At 48.6% G+C, this 22,706-nt stretch overlaps 1 pseudogene; it reads right to left on the minus strand.

Moving 5' to 3' along the window:
* Positions 1 to 4,123: 4,123 nt before the first annotated feature.
* Positions 4,124 to 22,706, minus strand: part of LOC131401790 (butyrophilin-like protein 9) — a 50,003-nt pseudogene continuing 31,420 nt past the window's right edge.

The raw sequence follows: 22,706 nt of genomic DNA on the forward strand, positions 1-22,706 counted from the left end.
CACTGTGGGCCCTGCCCAAGATGCTACTGAGGGACAAGAAAGAAGGATGCCACAGAGGCAAGCAAAGGTAGTGATGTGAAAACGCTAAAAGACATAAAAACATGTCATGTCACTACTTCGTAGGAAGACTGTTAAATCAGAAGGTTTCAACTGTACATTTTAAAAAGATTTTTTTGTGATTGTTTCCCATCGACATGAGGCAGAAAGAAAAGAAGCATTGACTTACTTTTTTAATTACAAAAGCAATACATGATCCCTGTAAAAATTTATGTACACCACAAAAATTTACAGTGCCACAGTACCCCATACTTTATTTATCTGGTTTCCTAGTAGCATGTAGGTGGTTTCCAACCTCACACTGCTGCAGTGAGCAGCCTCAGTAACTTTAGGTACTGGTGTGAATATTTCTGTAGAACAGATTCCGGGATGTGGAACTGTTGGGTCAGGAATGTTCACATTTATAAATTGGTTGACATTACCAAAATTGACCTCAATATGGCTGCACCAATTTAGAAGCCTGGCAAAAATGTGTGGGAGTGCCTAATTCATGGGAATGTTTGTCTTCTCATGTAAGATTCCTGTGTGGCCAATGATGACTTGACTTGCACCTGCAGTGGAGGTTGAGGTCCTCTCTCAGCCTTTGTGAGTTAGTGTCCCCAGGCTGCCTCAAGCAGGAGAAGCCTCACAAGCAGACTCCTCACAGGTGTGTTTGTTCACTGGACTGGGATCCACCCATAAGTGCTGGGTTCACCGGTTCCCAGTCTTGAGGGATAACGGCATGGAAAATGTGAACAGTAGGGAGGACTAAATATATCATGCCCTGTTTTTAGAAACTTGCAAAAGGGTCATGGGACATGGGCTGGAAGGAGATGGGTGTCTACTCTGAATGTTCTGGCCACCTGAACGGCCTCCAGCACAGTCTTTGTGGCTCACAAAACATGTAGCTGAATGTCTAAGATCCCTTCCAATTTAAGGCCTGGCTTCCCATCATTTAAAATGTGCTGATGGAGCTACTGGTCATTTAAAAATGATTTAATGTTGCCTTTTGTATCAGCTATATGTTTTCTTTTCTCTTTTTCTTTTCCTTTCTTTCTTCTTCTTTTTTTTTTTTTTGTGAGGAAGATCAGCCCTGAGCTAACATCCATGCCAATCCTCCTCTTTTTGCTGAGGAAGACCGGTTCTGAGCTAACATCTATTGCCAATCCTCCTCCTTCCCCCCACCGCAAAGCTCCAGTAGATAGTTGTATGTCGTAGTTGTACATCCTGCTAGTTGTTGTATGTGGGACGCCACCTCAGCATGGCAGGACAAGCGGTGCATCGGTGTGCGCCCGGGATCCGAACCCGGGCCGCCAGTAGCGGAGCACGCGCACTTAACTGCTAAGCCCCGGGGCCAGCCCCTGCTTTTCTTATTTACTGCACAAAAATGAACTCAAAGGAATAGATAATGGTCGCATACAGTCAAGGAACATATCTTTAATGTTATCACAAAAACATTTGTGAGTAGGATCCCAAAATATTTGCAAACTAATGCAAATCATTACAGAAAATGAAACTTCATTTTTCTGAATATCATACACAATATGTTAATAAGGCTATAATTTTATCATAACAGGTGGCCAAGCATACTTTCCTAAGTTCAAAAATGCATTTATTTGATTTGTTAGAGAAACAAATCACAATAGATGGCCCAATGCCCTGTTTGGAATTGTATAAAACGAGTCCTGTGCGGGAGCTGGTGTCTTCCGAGAGCCAACCATGTGCATCTCCTTCCAACTCCACTAGCAATGTCACATTGGCAGCCAGAGGTCAGCCACGGTGGGACTACTTACACCATGGAAATCAGCAAATGCTACAGACTTTTTTCCCCAGACAGCCAGTTATTAAACATTTTCCAGACACCACTGCATTCCTTTATCATTCTCTTTATATATTACTATAGTTTGGAATGAACCATTTGAGAATAAGTTACAAACATCAGGTCCCATTACTCCTTAATACTTTTTTTGTGTGTGTGTGAGGAAGATCAGTCCTGAGATAACATCTGTTGCCAATCCTCCTGTTTTTGCTGAGGAAGATTGCCCCGGGCTAACATCTGTGCCCATCCTCCTCCACTTTATATGGGACGCCAACACAGCATGGCTTGACAAGCAGTGCGCGCCCAGGATCCTAACCTGCAAACCTCGGGCCACCGAAGCGGAGCGTGCGCACTTAACCATTGCACCACCGGGCCAGCCCATTACTCCTGAAGAGTGTATTTTCTTAAAACAAGGGCATTCTCCTACATCAAAATCAGGAAGTTAACATTTGTCCAATATTACTATCTGATCCACAGCCATTTTTTAAAATGTCTCTTTTTCTCCAAGTAATGTCTTCTATAGGTCTAGGGTCCCACCCAGGGTCACCTGTTGTGTTTACCATCACCTGTTGTGTTTACTCTTTCATCTCCTTCAATCTGAAATAATTCCTTAACCTTGCCTTTATTTTCTATGACCTTGACATTTTTGAAGAGTATCAGTCAGTTTGTCTGATGTTTCCTCATGATTTATGAATGTTGGGGGCAGGAATACCTCAAAAGTGATGCTGCTGTGTTTTTTTCACCGCATTGTATCAGGAGGCACATAGTATAAATTTATGTCATATCTGGTAACGTTAACTTTCGTCACTTGGTTAATATGGTGTCTGCCAGACTCCTCCACTATAAAGTTGATTGATAAGTGTTTTGTACTTCTAAATTAATAAGTAAGTAATTAGTATTTTGTGGGGAAATATTTCAGACCTCTATTGTAGGGTAGAGCTTTCTCTTCTCCTTCATTTATTCATTCATTTATGTATGTATATCAGTGTAGATATAGATACTCTTGGATTCCTATTTTCCTTAATCTGTAACCACCATTAATTATTTGATGTTCAAATTTGGCCAGTGGGAGTCCTTTAAAGCTGACTTTTCTGTACAATTGGCATCTCCCCATCATTCCTTGAACATTTCCTTACTTTCTGGTAGAGGATGTTGGAGACTCATTCCGGTATGTTCTTTTCAACACCACCAAGCTATTAACTCAATTCTGACACCATCTACCTAGAGATAGTGTCAGATCCGACAGGTGAAGGGCTCAGTCCTACAAGATTGCCCCCACTTCACACACCAACTGCAAGTCCAGGTTGTTACCTGTGCTTTTGACCAATGCACGATAAATCAGAGGTTTCCACAATCCACTCCTTGGGTTCAATTAATTTGCTAGAGCAGCTCACAGAACTCATAAAAACAGTTTACTTACTAGAGTACTGGTTTATTATAAAAGGATATAACTCAGGAACAGCCAGATGGAAGAGATGCATAGGGCTAGGCATGTGGAATGGGGTGCAGAGCTTCCCTACTCTCTCCAAATGCCACTCTCCCTGCATCTCCAAGTGGTCACCAACCTGGAAGCTCCTCTAACCCACTCCTTTTGGGTTTTACGGAGGCCTTATTATATAGGCATGATTGATTAAATCATTGGCTATCAGAGATTGAACTCCATCTCCAGCCCCTCACCCCTCCAGGGGAGGGGAGTGGGGCTAAATTACAACCCTCTAATCACATAGTTGCTTCCCCTGGCAACCAGCCCCATCCTTAGGGACTTTTCAGAAGTTATGGCATAATTTAAACTCGGGTGTGGTTGAAAGGGGCTTGTTATGAATATGAAAAGACACCCTTATCACATAGGAAATTCCAAGGGTTTTGGGGGCTCTGTTCCAGAACTTAGGTTGAAGATTAAATATATATTTCTTATTATAAATGAGAATATCACACCCATCTTTTCTCTGACCCAGCCCTGGAGTTCTTCATTTCTGTAAGGAGGCTTGGTTCCTTTCAGTGGAAAATAATACTAAAAACCAAGTTCTGGGTGCTAGGAGTGCTCACTGGTACAGGGGTATTGTTTCTAAGCTCTCAAAGCAGCTAGAGCTAGGAATCATCTGTATGCACACATATCCAACTCCCTATCTATTTATTTATCTATCATGCACCATCTATCTACCTACCTATCAATCATCTAGCTATCTATCACGTGTGTGTTCCATCTATCTATATAAAGTAAAAACCACAAGGTCACAGAGTTATTCTTTCATTCTCTCCTTTCCCGTCTGTATTTTTTGTAATTTCCTTTCTCTGACAGAGAAACTTGACTCTCAGCACACTTGGTGAATTTTCTTATTTGCTTGTTGAGCAATTCTTGTCATTCTTTACTTTAATGTTCAGATTGCCCCACAATTGATGAGTTGGAGCCTCTTCAGCCCAGCCTCTCTGTCCTCTTGCTAGACCCCGTCAGTTATGAGCACATCTGTGCTTTCTGGCACAAGATGCTCCAGATGCACACCGTGCTTTCTCTGCCCCAGCCCCGGGATCAGCTTTCTCCAAGTTCATTTTAGTGGGGACTGACATTTAAGACTAGGATCTGAGCCCTAGATGAACTCACTGCTTAAGAAGTGACATTGCTTCTAGATGTTTGTAGAGCTAGAAAATATATACAAAAAATATACAAATTAACTGACACCTCTAATCCAATCCAATCAGGTTTCTCCCTTTTCCCCCCATTCCAGTTTCCTTCTCCATCTTCCACAGGAACACCCCGGCTCCTGGCAACATCAATCTATTTTTACTCTATTGTTCATTCCTGCCATACACACAAACAAGCCTTGGAACTGCCTCTTTTTCTTAAAGAAGGTCTCACACACACACACACACACACACACGTCGACATGCGCACAGGCGCCTCTGGCCCCCTGCTGCGCTGAAGTCTTTAGCTTTTGCTGTCATTTTGGCGGGACACTCGGGTGGTGCACTAGGTCACTCTAGACAAAGCGGGAGAGCCAAGCGCTGGCCGGGCGTCCAGGAAGCTGCCCAGGACCCAGCCCTGCGGCCGCGAGAGCGCTTCACCACAGCCCCAGGGCGGGGTCTGAGGGCTCATAGGGCTGTAACCACGTGCCACTGTCGTCCTCTTCGGGGACGCGTATCCCTCTAACCGGCAACGGGCAGATGGTGAGGGGATCCGCGTGTTCACCGCCATCGTGGCCTCTGGGCCTGAAATACGCGCAGAGCGAGCCCGAGAAGCTGTCTGTGAAGGTGAGATGTGGGAGCTGTCGGACACATTGAAGAAGGAGAGCCGCCCCGCCTCGCAGTCCAGGAAGACACCCGCGCGCCGGGGCGGCACGCGCAGGCTGAGCGCCACGTGGTGCGGGTCCAGGACAAAGTAATCGCAGCGGTTCCACAGCCCCATCACCAGTAGCCGCCGGCCGGACTCAGGCGCGCCGGCCCCGCGCGGCCCCGCGGCCAGACACGCGCCCAGGAACCAGCGGCTGCGCCGGCCCACGTGCACCTCCCAGTAGCGGCGGCCGGCAGAGAAGCGCTCACGGCTTAGCACGCACGTCTGCTCCGAGAACCGCTGCAGACCGCCCGGCTCAGCGGCCAGGCCGGGGGCCGCCGCCTGGGAGGACACGCTCTTGCCATCCTCAGAGACCTCCAGGCTGGGATGCGCCGAGGCCGGATCCAGGGTCACGTCCACTGCGCAGAGGCGTGGGGTTAGTGCCCACAGAGGACGGTTCTGGGCCCCACCTGTCCCCTCCCCTGACAAGCAAACCTCTGATTCTCCTGGTAGAGCAATCCGTGGAATCCTCACATGCACCCCTACCCCAAACACCCCCTGGGGCTGAACTGGCCTGCAAGTCACTGCCCAGCATTTAAAAGTGTTAAGAGGAATCCTATTTCCTGCCCAGACAGGAACGTTCTTCAATTCCATACTAGGTGCCATGGAGAGCAGAGATAGCAAACAAGGTAGATTCGTGGGGATAGAGGCGGGCTCACTTTCCCAAGTTCTGGTCAAGGAGGAGCTCAGGGCTGGTTCTAGTCCTGGCTGGTGCCACCACCCTGTGTGACCTGGAGATCACCACGTGAGCTCTGGGCCTCGGTTTTATGGAAATATTAGGATTTTAAAACTGAAAGAGACTGCTGAGGTTATCTAGTCCAGTGCCAGGTAGTCCAACACCCCATCCCCCAAAACACACCCATCTGATGGATGGGAACCCCAGGGATCCTTCAGTCAGATGAGAGGTTCTTCACAAACTCTGTATTCTTTCCTGCAAACAGGCCCTGGTAGCAGCCTTCCGACCAGATGGAAACAAACCTAGTGTACTAAATCCCAGAAAGCAATATGCGTGCCTGTGGGAGCCTGTGAGTGCAATCACATGCACGCGTGCAATGCGTGTATGTGTAAATGTGTGCACACGCAGAAATATGTGCCATGTTGTGTGTCTGTGTGTGCAGGCCCCATACTCGGCTCTGGACAAGCCCTCTAATCTCAGATCTTTCCACCTCCCTTCTGTCTAAGTCACAGTTCCTTGGCTTCAGTTACCTGCAGATTGTTGGGCTGCTCTCCACTCTGAAACCAAACAGAGAAGAAAAAGCAGGTCAGAGATCTGAGTCAGGAACTCTGGAACCTCGAGGAGGCTAAAAATGCATGAGGGGTGCCTGCAAACTGAATAACCCCATTCTCACCATGACAGTTGCTTTGGATCCAGGCGGGTCTGGGCCCACCATGGAATTTTCCCGGGTATTTGGGATTGGGTAGGCGGCGCATTTCAGTGCTGGGTTATACCAAGGCTGCACACAGGCTGAAGTTGTGCTGGGCAAAGCAGGAGAACACAGCATGTGGGCAAAGAGAACCAATACATGCGCTGGGATGCCCTGAAGGACAGAAATGAAGCCTCAGCTCTGACCAGTTCAGTCCCCAGGAGACTCAGCTGAGCATGGCTCCAGTCTTAAGATGTCCTTTAGATATCTTGTCTTGCCTCCTTCCTAACGTGAGCCTTTCTAAGTGGATTTCTGTTTCATTTTATCTTGTTCTGTGTTGGGGCCGGCCCCAGGGCTTAGCAGTTAAGTGTGCGCGCTCCACTGCTGGCGGCCGGGGTTTGGATCCCGGGCGCGCACCGATGCACCGCTTCTCCGGTCATGCTGAGACCGCGTCCCACATACAGCAACTAGAAGGATGTGCAGCTATGACATACAACTATCTACTGGGGCTTTGGGGGAAAAATAAATAAATCTTGTTCTGTGTTACAATAGAGAGATCACCAAGTTGTAAAATATAGTCATGCACCACACAATGTTTTGGTCAATGAGAAACCGCATATATGACGGTGGTCCCAAAAGATTAGTACCATATGGCTTAGGTGTGTAGTAGGCTATACCATCTAGGTTTGTGTAAATATACTCTACAATGTTCACACAATGACAAAATCACCTAATGAGGCATTTCTCAGAATGTATCCCTGTTGTTAAGCAACATGTAGCAAAAGCAATAGAAGATGTTTTCAGAGCTCCATAAATTTACAGCAAGGCCTTCCGACCCTGCTTTTGCATCAGAATAACCAGTAGACTTTAAAAACATATAGCCCTTGCATAGAATAACTCAATTCTATAAAGATGCTGATTCTCCCTAACTTTATCTATAAATTCAAAGCAATTCCATGTAAAACTACATTTAGATTTTTTTTTGGAACTTCATAAATTTATCCTAAAAGTTCTATTTTAAGGAGGTCCATTAACCTTAAAAAGAAAGCGGAAATGGAGGAGAACTTGTACTTGCAGGTACTATAAAAGCCACAGCAGTACAAACAGTGCAGTGCTAGGTGGCCAATGGACAGACTCTTCTCGACATGGGAACCGAGTATGCACTGAAGGTGACCCCACATCAGTGGGGGGATCACAGATGGCAGAGCAGCTGACTTTGGGAAAACTGACTCACCATATGGAGAAAAATCACTGGAGTCTCACCTAACACCAAATAAAATGGTGAATTTCAGATGGATTAAAGACCTACACATAACACACATAAAGTGAATAAAAGAAAGTGTAAGAGAATATCTTTGTGACCTAAGAGTGAGGAAGGTCCTCTTCAACAAAACATCAAAAACACAGGGTACAAATTTGATGAATTAGATTTTATCGAAATTAATGATTTCTTTTCAATAAGGGGCAACACGGACAAAGCAAATAGCAGATGACAGAATAGAAGAAGGAATTCACAATGTTTAATATCAATGAGGGATTAATATCATATATATATATATATATATATATATATATATATATATATATATATATATAAGAACTCATGTGAATCAATAAGAAAGAGACAGCATCCCATAGGAAAAAAGGGCAAAGGCCACAAACTGGCAATTTTTAGAAGACGAAGCCCCAAAACTAGCATATAAAGAGAGGTCCAGACTTCTTAGCGTTCAGAGGAGTGTAGACTAAAAGCACAACGAGAAATCACTCATCCTCACTGACTGGCTAACTTAGAAAGCAGGCTCATGTGGCATGTGGGCATGTGGAGCCTCAAGGCACTGCCAATGGCAGGATAATGGTGCTGCCTTCAGAGGGTCCCTCTACCCCACTTGTGACACATCCCCCATGGGCCACCAACTCCCCTCCTGGGCATACATCCCAGAGAAATCTCCACACGCAGCCAGAAGACTACACAGTTGAGGCTACTCATTCAGCGTTGTTTGTGGTGGTGTGGAGTGAGAGGCAGGCTTGAGTCTCCAGGAGAGTGGCTGGCTAAAACGGGTGCTCTGCAGCAGGAAGGAGAAACAGATCAGATGTACATGTGGAGGAAGGTAAAACACAGTGATGAGTGAGAAAAGCAAGGAACAGCATGAGACTATAAATGTTATTTACTGAAACTAAAATGTATGTGCACAAAACAGCAATTCACGTTTTGCAAGAATACAGTCATGCATCACTTAACCATGGGGATACGTTCTGAGAAATGTGTCATTAGACGATTTCATCATTGTGTGAACATCATAGCGTGTACACAAACCTAGATGGTACAGCCTACTACACACCTAGGCTGTCTGGTACTAATCTTAAGGGACCACCATCCTATAGGCGGTCCATCGTTGACCGAAACGTCATTATGTGGTGCATGACTGTATATACAAAATAAAGATACACATTAGTCTGTATGCTGTATGGGGGGAAAGGAGGAAGGTACAGGGAGAAATAGTTACATACAGGGTAACATGCCCACTCCAGACCCATGAGTCAGAGTCTTTGAGAGTGGGCACCAGGAATCTAGATGACTCTGATGTGCAACCAGGATTGGCACCAACGATTTACAGTATGCTTACACCTCAGGACAATATAAGAGTAAATGCAGAAGTAAAACTCAGATATAACCTCTACCAAGTGACATAGATTAATATATGCCATGTGGCTGTGGAATAAACCAGAATGAAGCATGTTTGGTTAATCATAGCAATGACTGGGATGCTGAGATGTAAAGTGGACAGTGGGAGGGACATGAGCTTCACTCACCGGCCTGGCCTTCAGCTCTTCTCCAGTCTGAAGCAGCCAAGGGAAAATGGAATTAGAACACCAGGTCCCTGCAGCTTCCCTGCTCACATGATGCATTTTGCACCCACCCCTGCCCCTCTCCCCTTTCTCCTGCCACCCATACAGCCAACAGGTTTCCAGCCTGGGCATCATACCTAGTTGGGAGATGAGAAGAACACACATGGATACCCAGATGCTGAAGAAGAAATAGTTCTAAGAACGGTCGCTTACCAAGTTCTGTCAGAAGCTTCCCTGTAAGCAAAACGCAGGGAAAACATCAGCCTGGGGATGAATGGAGACACCTTCCCAAGGCAGTAAGGCCACTGGGAACCACTACTCACCCCAACCCCATCCTTGTCTCTGCATCACCCTAAAAAAAGAAGCCCATCTGCAGGATTCTTACGCCTCATCCTATTCTTTGCTCTAAAGCAGAAATCTGCACAGGGCCCAGAAGGGAAAACACTCTTGGTACTCAGGAGCCTCTTCCCAGGGCTCATGGCTGAAGGGGCTACTGCTCTTTTGCCCTGAAATCACATGCTTTCCTGGGGAGGAGGTCCTGCATGAGCCTCAGCGTGGCTTCCTCGGTACATTATTTAAAGGACTGGGAGGACATCACACACAATTATTTCCCCTGGCCAGATACCAAGACTGATATTTTGCCATTAGAAACGCATTCCTTTGATTTTTTCATGCTAGGTCCTCTTTTTTTTTTTTTTTTTTCCCTGAGGAAGGTTGGCCCTGAGCTAACATCTGTGCCAGTCTTCCTCTTTTTTGTATGTGGGTTGCTGCCACAGCATGGCTGACCAGTGGTGTAGGTCCACACTGGGAACTGAACCCTCGAACCCTGCCAACCTAGGCCACCAAAGCAAAGCAGGCCAAACTTAACCACTACACCACCGGCCGGCCCCCCAGGTCCTCTTTTAAAACTAAATGCTCCTGGGAAAGGCAACACTATATACTAATTCCAACTACAGTGTTAATGACTTATTATAGTTGGTTTTTTTGGGTTTCCTTTTTCCCCTTCAGGACTGGGTAGGCTGCAAGACAAACTTCTCCAACCTCACAATTTTGTCTGGAGTTTTACTGGAGCCGGCAAGGTGGTTCTTTAGGTCTTCCCCCTACCCATAGCGGCCTTCTCCATTCCCCTTCCTTTGGATTCACTCTCCCCTCCTCTGTACACACACACACACACACACACACACGCACCATGGTTTCAAGGTGCTAAGTCCCTGTAGGTAGAAAAATGAATCTGATAATTCACTCCACTTTGGTGCAAATTAAAGGCGTTCCTTGCCAGTGGCACTTGTATTCAAGAGAGAAGGACATTCCAGGATGATGAACAGGAGGGAGTAGACGTGCAATTGTAACTGAAGCGTATAATTTGCAGGGGAGGGGCTGGCAGGGTCTGTCCACAGGGTCTCAGGCCAGACATCCTTGGCAGCTGCGCTCCAGGCTGGGAGTGGAGAGGTGGGAGGCACAGAGGGATGGGTCGTTGCCATCCATCGCTCTTCAAAGGGAGCCTAAACTCATTGAACTCTTTCTTCCACTGTGCGCAAGCAGGGTTACCCCACTAGCCCGCAGGCCAGCACCGTGTGCGCGGCACCCAGAGCTTACCCAGTTCCGCTGTGAGTTTCCCTGGAGAAGAAATGAAGAAAAGAGGGAAATCTCGACGATGAACACCGAAGCCTCGTTTCCCCAAAGTGCACAGCCTCGGGCCCCGGCGTTCTGGGGAGCAGGCTGGGGTGGACGCGAGGGAGGGGCGGGCCCAGAGGCTGAGGAAGCGGAAGAGCACCCCTCGGCCGCCCCCTATCTGCCCTGCCCGAGGGTCTGCAGTACCGGCCTTCTGGACCCACCGCCCTCCCTTCTGCTGTCAGGGCTGGGAGCGAAGAGCGCGCCTCTCCCTTGGTTACTTTTGTCCTTCTCCGCCTGCTCCTTCAGCTTTTCTGCCAGGAGGAAGAAAGGGGAGAGGACGTGAGTGCGCGCTCCCGCCTGTCCCCTCCCGCCTCAGCCCCGCCCGCGGGGGGACGGCGCCCCCACCGCCCCTCCCGGCAGGGCCGCCTGGTAGCTCGGGCCCTCCGCTGCTTGCGAGAGAGGTGCAGCGCCAGCGCCCTGGGCAGAGCCGGGAGGAGCGGCAGCGCCGCCAGAGTCCCCAGGAAAGCTCTCTTCCAGGGGGAGGTTCCGGGTGAAAATACGTCTGGAAAACACCCCACAGGGAGTTGTCCCGATTTAGGCGCCACGAAGACACTAAATGACGACACTGTTCCGGCCCCTGCGTGCCGGAAAACCTTCCGAGGGGCCTGTTGGCGCATTCAACCCCCTTGGCCCCACCGAAGCCATCTGTTAAGTGGGACTGGGACCTGCTCTCCAGGGGTGGATCCCGAGGAAGAGCGGGAACTTGAAGCTGCTCGGCGAAAAGGGGGAAGTGCTGCCAACTGCAGGACGTGCAAGGACAGGGGCTGAGCGGCCGCCCACTCCCCCGGCTTGACGCCCCTGTGACCAGCGCCCTGGCCTCCTCCGCTTCTTCTACTCTCGCCCTGCATCTGAAGATCAGGAGAATCCGAGGCGTGTTGTTGATATCTGGAGCCCAGTGAATTATTGCTCTCTACCCTCACCATGGAATCCACAAGTCATCCGCCTGCTCCTTGCAAATACTTGGCTTCTACTTTTCTTCACACCGTTGGAAGAACTGATAGCAAAGCCCCTCTGTCCTCTCCAGGCTCCCTGGGGAGGATCTGCCCAGAGGCAGGATGTGGCTCAGGGCAGATCCACAGTGGCTACACAGTAAAGAGATAGGTGCAAAAATGGAGAGTAACCCTTTAGAAATTCTTGTGGCATTTTAAGATAATAATTTTGTGTCTATTGAAGACAATTATAAAAAATTGGTGCTTTTATCTCAGTGGTCTTTTTAAAAAATATATTTTCCTTTTTTATTGTGGTAAAATATACATAACATAAAAACTACCATCTTAACCATTTTTAAGCTTACAGTTCAGTGGCATTAAGTACATTCACATTATGCATCCATCACCATCAGAACTTTTTTCATTTTCCGAAACTGAAACTCTGTCCCCATTAGACTGTAACTCCCCATTCCTTCCTCCCCCAGCCCCTGGTAACTTCTCTTCTTTCTGTCTCTATGAATTGACTGTTCTAGGTGCCACATATAAGTGGAATTATACAGTATTTGTCCTTTTGTGTCTTATTTCACTTAGCACAACATATTCTTTTGTTTTTAATTTTATTTTTCTAGCAATGCATTTTTATTGTCTTGTACAGAAGTATTGGGCCACAATGGATTGGTCTTTCACCACAAATGGTTTGCAAAGCACTGATCTAAGAGTTAAGAGCTAGGGCTCAGAGTCAGATGCCACCCTGACCTGAAATCTCAACATTGTCCCTCTGTCCAGCCTCTCCTGCCTCCTCCCTGCTCCTCCAATAGCCACCCACATTCCCATCCCAGGACCTTTGCACTTGCTATTCCCTCTAGCTGAATGACCTCCTTGCAGATATCTGTGTGACTCACACCCTTTCTAAAGGATAAACAAATCTAAGAAGGAAAAAAACGAATTTTCTCTGGTGCAAAAAGGGAAAGATACTCCCCCTTTCCCTTTTCTTAGAGTATTTCCTTTAAAAAAACTTGTAAATCCTTTCTCTACCCCTTTGAGATTGTACGTAAATCCTTTTGAAAGCTGAATTAGCCTCTGGCCAGCACAAGCTAGAATTTTTTTTTTTTTTTTTTTTTTTTTAAGGAGCTCAGAGCCATTTGTTTGAAATGTAAACATCCCAGGAGAAAGTGTCCCTAGCTCCATGCCATAAGTTTTACTTCCTAGCCAGGTTCCAAGTTGTAACTACTGTGCTTGTCATAGAGATGTAAGGTGTTTTATCTTTCCTTTGGATAAAAACAATTAGCTAACACAGATGGCCACTCCAATTACTAGGTGAATTTCAGATGAACTATGTGTAACACATGGTGTTGTCAAGTCCTCTTCCCTGAGGTCAAGTTATCGCTTATAAGGGTGAGGTTTCTTTCTTATGATAATGTAACTATTGATTTGGACCAATGTGAAAAATGGCTCATAGGTTAGGTTTATCCTCAAGATTTAAAATAATTGGAGCCATGAACATTAGACCCTTCAGTGCGTGTCTCATAATAACACTTTGATCCTAGATAATGGCCTCACCTTGAACTTACTGCCCAAGCAATTTCTTTCCTGACCCGTCAATCCACATACACACCCCACCACGCCTTCCAGCGCTCCCTGCTCCATTGTTCTCTATACACCAAACACCCTCTAAGCTATGATGTAATCCACTCTTTTGCTTGTTTCCGCCACTGGAATAGGTCAGCTTGAGGGCAAGGGTTCTGCGTACACTGTGGTTTTGGGTACTCAATAAATATTGTTTGAGGGATGACATTAGGAACACACGGGCTCTCATGATGACCCCTCATGAGGAGAGTTATTTCAGGGTCTTATGGCACGGCCTTTGGTACATAAATGTTGGCTTTCTGGGGCCTCGCCCATTAACTCTTTGGGTTATCAATTGCACTCTTAGTAGGTTCCTGATATCCAAATTGCTGACTTTTTAGGTGTCAAGGTCAGCCCACCCCCAACACGGCCAGGACCTAGTACCACTGTGTCCTTAAAGATGGCCTTTGGGACAATGGACATGGAGGACACAACTGCGAGGATAGGGTGAGCCAGCATCCACTGACCTGCTATCTGGACCACGAACTCTTTCTTCTGGATCAGGAGGGGGTTCTGGATGGAGCAGGACACGTTGCTATGGGCCCCCTCTCGGACGACCACATATGTTTCCAGACTGAACATGCCCTGGGCGTCCTGGATGATGGCTTCCGTCTCTGGAGGCAGGCACTGTCCCTGATGGTCTCTCCATTGAGCCTTGGGCTTGGGGTACCAGCCACTGGAGCTGCACCTCAGCTGAATGCCTCCCTCCTTGAAGCCCTCAAGGGAGATATGAGGGTCTGAGCCCAGCCCTGGGAAAGGCAGGAGGAGTGGGAAAGATCAGGCTCCTTCCCAGAACTTGTATGTGAAGTTCATGCCACTACTCAGCATTTGCAGTCACCGTAAGGCATGACAAACTGTGACTGCTCTTAACACACATGTGGGCTCACAGCCCCCACCCGTGGACTATAATAACAGTCTAAATCAGTTGTGCTGTGTGGGATATGGGGACAGTACTACCCTTGAGGGGCATTTGGAAATATGAGGGGGGCCATTTGGCAGGGAAGGACTACTGGCATTTAGTCATATTATGCATGGGACAGTCCCTTAGAATGAAGAATAGCCTCACCCCAAATTTCAATAGCTTGTTTTCTGTCTCTTGGATCCCACCAGAGCTCAAGGGCTTGTGTCATATGCATTCCTTTATCTCCCCATCCTTGTGGAGTTAGCCTTCTATTTTGAATTTGCAAAACATTAATATGGTTTAAACCATTAATATGGTTTAAACATCACCACTGTAAAAAATGTATATCAAGACAGCCCCAGACCGTTTTCCATCTTTTCATCCCAATGCACCCCCCTTCTTAAGGCAGCAGTTTCGTTCGTTTTTAGTTTATCCTTCCTGTGTTTCTTTTGTGCAATGTTTCTCCATCATCCTTACACAAAAGTGTACATGCTAGAGAACCTCTTTTGCAATTTGCTTTTTTGTCTTAACATCTTAGAAATCACTCCACACTGGTTCATGGAGCCCCTCCTCATTTTTCCAGCTGCACAGCATGACTCACTCCGTTGTGTGATGGACCATACTCAGCGCCTGTGCCTGGACATTTCAGTCATTTCCACTGTTTAATAATTACAAATAAGGCTACAAAGTGAAACTTATACATCCTCCTCTTTCACATTGGAGGTGTGGGAGGTGTATGTTCAGCGGAAACTCCTAGAGGTGGGACTGCTGTCCAGAGGGTGGATGCACAGACAGTCCTGTTAGCTATTGCCAAACTCCCCGGCACCAGAGCGTCTGAACTTTGAACTCTGTCCATGTCTTCAGAGCAGAGGGCCTGCTTCCCAACAGCTCCACCAAAATGTGTGGTCCAGCTGTTGAATTTTTGCCAATCTGATAAGTAAAATAACTGCATCTCACCTTTGATTTGCCTTTCCTTCATTATGAGTAAAAGTGATCATCTTTTCATGTGTTTAAGGGCCATTTGTGTATCTTTTTATGAACAATTCTTTTGTTCGTTTTCTAATGAATCTTTCTTTTTAATCTTTTTTTTTTTTTTAATTAGAGATATTTTTCCTTTTCACTGTGACTCTCTACTCCTGAGCAAAGCAGTTCTATCCAAATGGACCCCTCCTCCCTCTTCCCTGCTGGGGCTTGCCCGGGTCACGCACCTGCTACCTCCGCTCCCAGACCGCTACCCCAGAGAAGTCGCTGGAGAAGAACCGGCACCCATATGGGCCCTGGTCTGCGGGGACGACGCCGCGGAACTGCAGGATCACGCTGCCCTCGGCGATCTCGTCCGTGACGAGTTGGGTCCTGTTCTGGAACTGCGCCATCTGCCGACCGTGGTGCTCCTGCCCGTCCTGGTACAGGTGCACCACGTCGGAGGGGCCGCTCCGGAACCAGCGGATCTCCATGTGCTGGGCGTCCAGGTACGGCGACAGGTGGCACGAGAACTCCACCTCCTCCCCGACAAGCGCCAGGATGGATTCCTCGGGGCCTACCACCTTGACCTCCTCGTCGAGGGCCTCTAGGACGAGAAGCCAGAACAACGGACAAAATCAGCCCTCCTCAAACATGTTTTTATCACGCCCCTTTGCAGCTCAGGAATTGACAGCAAACCCTTCAAATGAGGAAGATGAGACACACTACAGGACGACTGGTTCGGTTTCTTGAACAAGTAATTGTCATGGAAAATGTGAATGTGCCAGATTAAGAAATACACAAGGCACTTTACAAACAGATACAATGTGTGGTATTGGACTGGTTATTGGTTTGACCCAACCAGCTGCAAATGCTACTTTGGGGACAATTATATAAAAGTGGCCAGGGCATTCGATGAAATGGAATCTTTGACCCAAAAAAACCAAATGTCAAAAAAATGTTACTATTCTCTTATTTGATTAAAAAAATACATATTTGCATAAATGTGCAGAGAAAAAGATCTGAAAGGAGATATACCAAATTGTTGATGGTGGTAACTTCTGCATGATGGGAATAGATGTTTTCTTATTTTTCCTTTGTCTGATTTCCTAATTTTTGTATAATGCATAAGTACAGCTTCTGTGATAACAAAGGGTATCAGAAATAATCTGTGGGCTCCCTGCCTCACGGGTTTTCCTATCTAAAGGCTAAATCCTGCCTTGGGGAGTTCTGTTTATGAGGATCTTTCATTTGGTCGTCGTCTTCGATGGTGTCTCCATGTGGCCCCTCTACTCCCCCAGGCTAGTCTGTTTTCTGCAGTTTCCATGAGTGTTGCCATTCCCGCAGCAGCTCCTTTGCACGTGCTGTTCCCTGCCACCCGGCATGCCCTCGCTCTTTTCTCTGGCTTCTGTGCACTTCATCTCCTTCCTTTGAAGTTCAGCTAAAACCCCATCCCCAAGTTCTCCCTTCATGGATCCCACAGATCGTGGAGGTGCATTTCTGTGTTCACGCCATTTGGGACCCCTTGCTGCCCACTGGGCATAGCCCATCACCCTTCCTACCAGCTTCCCTCTCTGGCTTCTCTCCAGCTGTCTGTCCCCCACACCTGATGCCCGGCCCTCTCCTTGGGCACACCCTGCCTCAGTTTCCCCCCCATCTGTCATCTTGCTGGAAATGTGCTTCCTGGAAGGCTCTGCTCAAACACTGCCTCCTCTCCATGACTCTTCTTGGCTTTCTGGAAAAAACAAATTGCTCTCTTAGCTGTGCTCCCAGATCCTTGGATAAGTTTCTCTTGCAGCCCTGGTCACACAGCTGGACAGCCAGCTGTTGATATCACGTCCGTCTCCCTCTCTTGACCACAAGCTGCTTGAGGAGCTGGGCTGTGCCCAGTCACCTTGGTATCCCTGGTTCCCAGCTCAGGGAATTAGGGAATTGCATTTGCATAATTAGTTGATACTCTGTGTTGGCTGCTTCTTTCATGAGAGATGGTAGTCCCGACGTCCTTCCTGCCCTTTGAAAGCTATGGCTTATATGCAGGAGTGGAGTTAAAAATATTTACCAACTGGTTCAGCCCAAGCACAGACCAGCAAGAGTTTCTTTGTACCCTCTTGCTACACCCCTGCCATGCCTGTGAGCTGTAGGGTCGTGGACAGTGTGTAAGGGGTGCCAGGTGGCTGGAGAGATGGTAGAGGAATACTCTGGGGCTGGATGGTGCTCAGGGCCAGTGGCTCTTTAACAACTGGAATGGAGATCTTGTATTTTAGCCACTGGTGTGGTGTGGTACAAGGCTACAAGATCTTAGCCTGGGAGCAGCTGGCAGGAGGGCTGGGCAGAAGCAGATGTGCTCTCGTCCTGGCTGGCTGGGCTGCAGATCAGACACCTACCTGAGTTCAGCTCCCCAGGCTGGAGGAGAAGGAGGAGGTTGGTGAGGAAGAAGAGGCTGCTGGGCAGAGGTGCTCGCTGGGACGAGTCCAGGGAGACTGGGAAATCCACCATCTCCTCAGCAGTGGGGCCACCTCGAGAAGGACAAAGAGACGGTGGAGTGACGCTGGAGAGCTGGCACTCAGCCCGTCAGGCCTGAGGTCTGTTGATGTCTCAATTATTTTTTATTTAATTCTTACCAGGCCCAGTGACTGGCTTCTTTTAAGCCACAGTCAGATGTGGGAACTCCTTCTGATTTTACCAGGCAGCACTGCTACCGGCGTCGCTGGCCTTGCAGGACTCACGTAGCTGTGAAGGGACAAGGCTAAAGGGTCCCAAAGGAGGCAGCTCTGAGCTTTGTATTGTTTAGAGCCAAGAATAAAGCCACACATTGTGTGTGGGCTCAGCTAAGATTCAGTGGCTTTCCCCAAACAAAGGGAAATCTACAAGGACTCTCAGATGCATTTTCATTCTCCCTGCCCCACCTTGCTCCCATGTCCCCTTGGCCTGGAACATCAGGTCCACAAAACAGAAGAACCAACACAGAGCTCTGATCTTTCGGAAGTGGTATGCGTGCCTGGAAGCTGCCTGTCAACTCCAGCCACATCTGGGACACCTTCCTCCAGTCCTGGGACCTCAGGTGGAGTCTCTAGAAGGTCAGCTGGTAACTGCCACTCCATCTACAGCATCTTAGAGGCCACAGGGATGGGGTGGTCCCTCTAGCCATTCCCCCCGATCTGTGGTCCAGGAGACCCAGCCCCAGCACAGGCGGGGCGTCCACTCGCACCCCTGATGCCCCCTGGGCCCTGTGGTCATGTCCGGCAGGCTGACAGCCAGAGCCTGGGGGTGGCTGACATATTGTGGGAGGTACAGAATCCTCTCCACATTTCTCCTCTGTTTAGATGTGCCACATTAGGCAGATTTTTTAACTGGCTAAACCTCAGTCTCTTTGCTGGAACAGTGGAAGAAAACACTGCCCACTCAGAAGGCTGTTAAGCCTCCCTCGGGCTGGCTGGGTGCTCTTTATAATAAAAGCCAGCACCTCCTCCCTCGTCCTCCACCTTCCAGACATCTGCTCTCTGTCTTCTTTCAGAGACTGCACCCCTCTCCTTTCACTCCGTCGGAGACCCCCCCATTCTACTCTCCAGTACCTCAGTCTCCCTTCTCCCTCCTTCTGCCCCCCACCCCTTTGCTTGATTTTCCTTCTCCTGCAGACCTGCCACATGCCGCATGTTCCTGAGGTCCTGTGGCTGCAGAGCCCCCAAGATGCCATCAGCAATACCACCAGCAGGGAGTGGACAAAGGACTTTAAAAGCTGCTGGGTCATGCAGGAGAAGAGTGGTCAGAGGAGGTGTGAGAGTTAGTTAAGTGGCGGGGGTGGGGTCCCTGAGTGACTGTGAGCTGGAAGGCCCTGGGCTGGTGGAAATACAGCCGGAGGGAGGGGCAAGGGCCTGCGAGGCAAGTGGCCAGTGTCTGGGGGCCCTGCCCTCTTGTAGGCAAAGGGACAAGTTGGGTGGCTCCATTCGTTTTTCAGGAAGAGCCCCTTTAGGGGAGGAGGCAGGAGTCTCCTCTGGGGAGGCTTGGCCATTTTGATGGCTGGAAGCTATTGGAACCACTGTTTACCCAATAGCCAGCATAACAGAAGCCTTGGGTCGGAGTCCAGGCACTGGCCCAACAGTCCAGCCTCTTGCTCTTTTGGTTGATGGTAGGAATGTGTCTGTGACAGGCCTGGAAACCGGCAACAAAGGACTCCAGAGCAGGGGTGCACGCGGCTTTGCATTTTCTCTCCGTCTCCCTGTCCCCTTCTCTTTTGCGTCCCAGTCTTTTTTCTGGACTCTCACATGGAGCCCAGGAGGGCACAGCCATCAGGGCTATATCAGCACCAGCTAACGCCTTCCAAAACAAACAGGGCTCACATGGATCCATTTGGATCGCCTAGATTCTCAGGAATCAGTCAAGACTTGTGTTAGGTGGTACTCAGGTCCTCCCACAAGGCAGCGAGGGGGCGTTAGGCCTCATGGCTGGGGTTGGGGGTGCCTCACAGGAGGAGCACATGCTCCAACTTCCCTGGGCCGGGGGATGGTGCCCCCTCCTGGGGGGCAGTCAGTGTGTTCCAGACCGTGGAATTACTAATGGGACTGCAGTGCTCTGTTGTGATACACTTGTGTGATTTCCATCACTAAGGTGCAGGGCGAGGAGGTTGTAAACTCAGGCACACACATACGTGTGCACATGCCCACAGCAATAAAAACTAACATGAACTGAGCGCTTACTATCTACCAGGTGCTTACCTATACCAGAAGTATTAATATTATTATTACTAATAGATCCAAATTACAGACAAGGAAACTGAGGCCAGGGAGACTAAGTGACTTGCCCTGAACACACAGCTAGGAGGTGGAGGAGTGGGGGTTCCTCTCAAGCTCAGCGCTTCGCTGGACACAGAGTCCTCAGCAGCTGTGCCGTGTGTCAGGGCTGGGTGCATTCTCAGTCCTCCAGCCCCCAAACCATGACCCTGTTAGGGACTTCCTGGTCACAGACCCTGACGCAACACTCATCCTGATGGCATCTCACATGCTCTGAAGAAGTGGCTTGAGTCCACAGGTGTCAGCCACAAGACCAACCAACCAACCAACCATCAAATGAATAAAAATCTAAAAACCCCACTGCTGATAATACAACTTAAAACTGGAATCTCTCTCAGACCTGTCAACAGCATCTTCTTGGATAGGAGACAAATGCCCCATGGTCCCTTTCTCCCAACACACAAGGACACAGCCTTGAAAGCCTTTAATCAGAAGGAGACAGTCTGGCAATTTCCTGAAGTGACTTCAGAGGGGCTGAATGCCCTTCTTGCCCTCCTTCCAACATGCTGCCTGAAGTTACCCCTCTTCCAACCTCACTCTGAGGTTTAAAGGCTCTGATCCTTATCAAACAAGTACCCTTGTGAGTTGAAACACTGTAAATGGATTTCAGAGTCTATTTCTGGTGGGGAAAGGTGAGAGACTGGACATGCTGGATATTTGGGGAAGAAGGAGGGCCCAGTGAGGAGAGGGACAGCCAGAAAGGGGGTCTCAGACTGGAGCTAAGCTTTGCTGGTGGGGTATGTTCTCCCTGCTTTCTAGGGGCCTCTAGGTTGTTTCCCCCTGAAGACACAGAGGGAGGAATAAGGGTTGTGCACACTAATGCTGAAGAGATCCAGGGGAAGCCCATTTCTCCTCTTCCTCCTCATTTTCTCCCTGGCCCCACTCCAACCCCATTCGGTTTTCTCCTCCTGCAGCTGCAATTCCTAAACAACGCTTGACGTTCTCTTGATTTCCAGCCCTTCGGCTCCTGGACGTCTCTTTACTTATTTATTTAATTTTTTATGAGGAAGATCAGCCCTGAGCTAACATCTGCCAATCCTCCTCTTTTTTTGCTGAGGAAGACTGGCCCTGGGCTAACATCTGTGCCCATCTTCCTCTACTTTATATGGGACACCACCACAGCATGGCCTGACAAGCAGTGCCTCGGCGCGCCGGGAATCCAAACCCGGGCCGCTAACAGTGGAGCACGTGTGCTTAACTGTTACGCCACGGGGCTGGCCCCTGGGTGTCTCTTTAAAGATTATTATTTTTTTGCTTTTGCTACTTGGTGAGGTTGGGCTGCATAACAGTGGTGTGCATTGCCCTCCTCCCATTCCCCACGTCCGAAGCTGTAAGCTCCAACGGGCAGGGCTTCTGCACTCTTGCACCTTCTCCCCATCCAGCGCCAGCTGCGATGCTTTGCCCCCGTAAAACTGTCAGTTAATGCCCACTGGCTTGTTTTTGTTTGATTTCAATAGGCCCACAAGAGGATTTCCACCCCTAGTCTCCTCTAAGAAAGATGAACCACTCCAAGAAGGAACCTTCAGGGCCGGCCCGGTGGCCTAGCGGTTAAGTGCGTGCACTCTGCTGCGGTGGCCTAGGGTTCGCAGATTCGGATCCCGGGCGTGCATACCGAAGCAGGGCCTGTCAAGCCATGTTGCAGTGGCGCCCCATATAAAGTGGAGGAAGACGGGCACGAATGTTAGCTCAGGGCCAATATTCCTCGGCAAAAGGAGGAGGAATGGCATCAGATGTTAGCTCAGGGCTGATCTTCCTCACAAAAAAGAAAAAAAAAGAAGGAACCCTCAGTGAGGCTTGAAATGGCTTGAGGTGGAAATGGGATGTGTCTGAATCCTGCCTCCTCAGTGGAACTGCCTGAATGGGCATCTCCCCTTGGCCACACTTGAAACACCCTGTCCCGCAGCCAGGCTCAGCTGACAAGAGGGTGCCAACCCATCCTGTGCTCTCTCCAAAACCTCCTACTGTCATTTTCTGCTTTCCATTTCTGCAAGGTGGACATTTAGATAGGCAGTGAGAATGAGCCACATACCTGAGAGGTAGCAGCGAAGGGTCTGAAATGGCAGATGAGTCCTGGTGATCTCAACTCCCCTGCAAAGGAGACAACTGTTGTAAGGGTCTTGGTCTCAGATGCTAAGATCCCCTCGACACAGGCTGACAGTCGAGTCAGCTCTGTCACAGAGGGGCCAGCTCATCTGTGACAGAATTATCCGCCCACCTTCCACCTTAAGACACGCACTGCTTGCTCTGTCCTTTGCTATAGAAATCGAGATGGAGAGAACAAAGTGAGGAAGTCCCTGTCACATCCTGTCTCTGTGAGGCAAATCATGAATTGAATTTCCATGGAAAGTGTCCTGCCAAAGTTTTAGGAGAGCAAAGGTATCTGGGGGCTTTGTAGAAACTGCAAACTGCAGAGGCTCAGAGCAGGAAGAAAATGCTCC

Source organism: Diceros bicornis (genome assembly GCF_020826845.1).
Source record: "Diceros bicornis minor isolate mBicDic1 chromosome 16 unlocalized genomic scaffold, mDicBic1.mat.cur SUPER_16_unloc_1, whole genome shotgun sequence".
NCBI classification, from domain to species: Eukaryota; Metazoa; Chordata; class Mammalia; order Perissodactyla; family Rhinocerotidae; genus Diceros; species Diceros bicornis.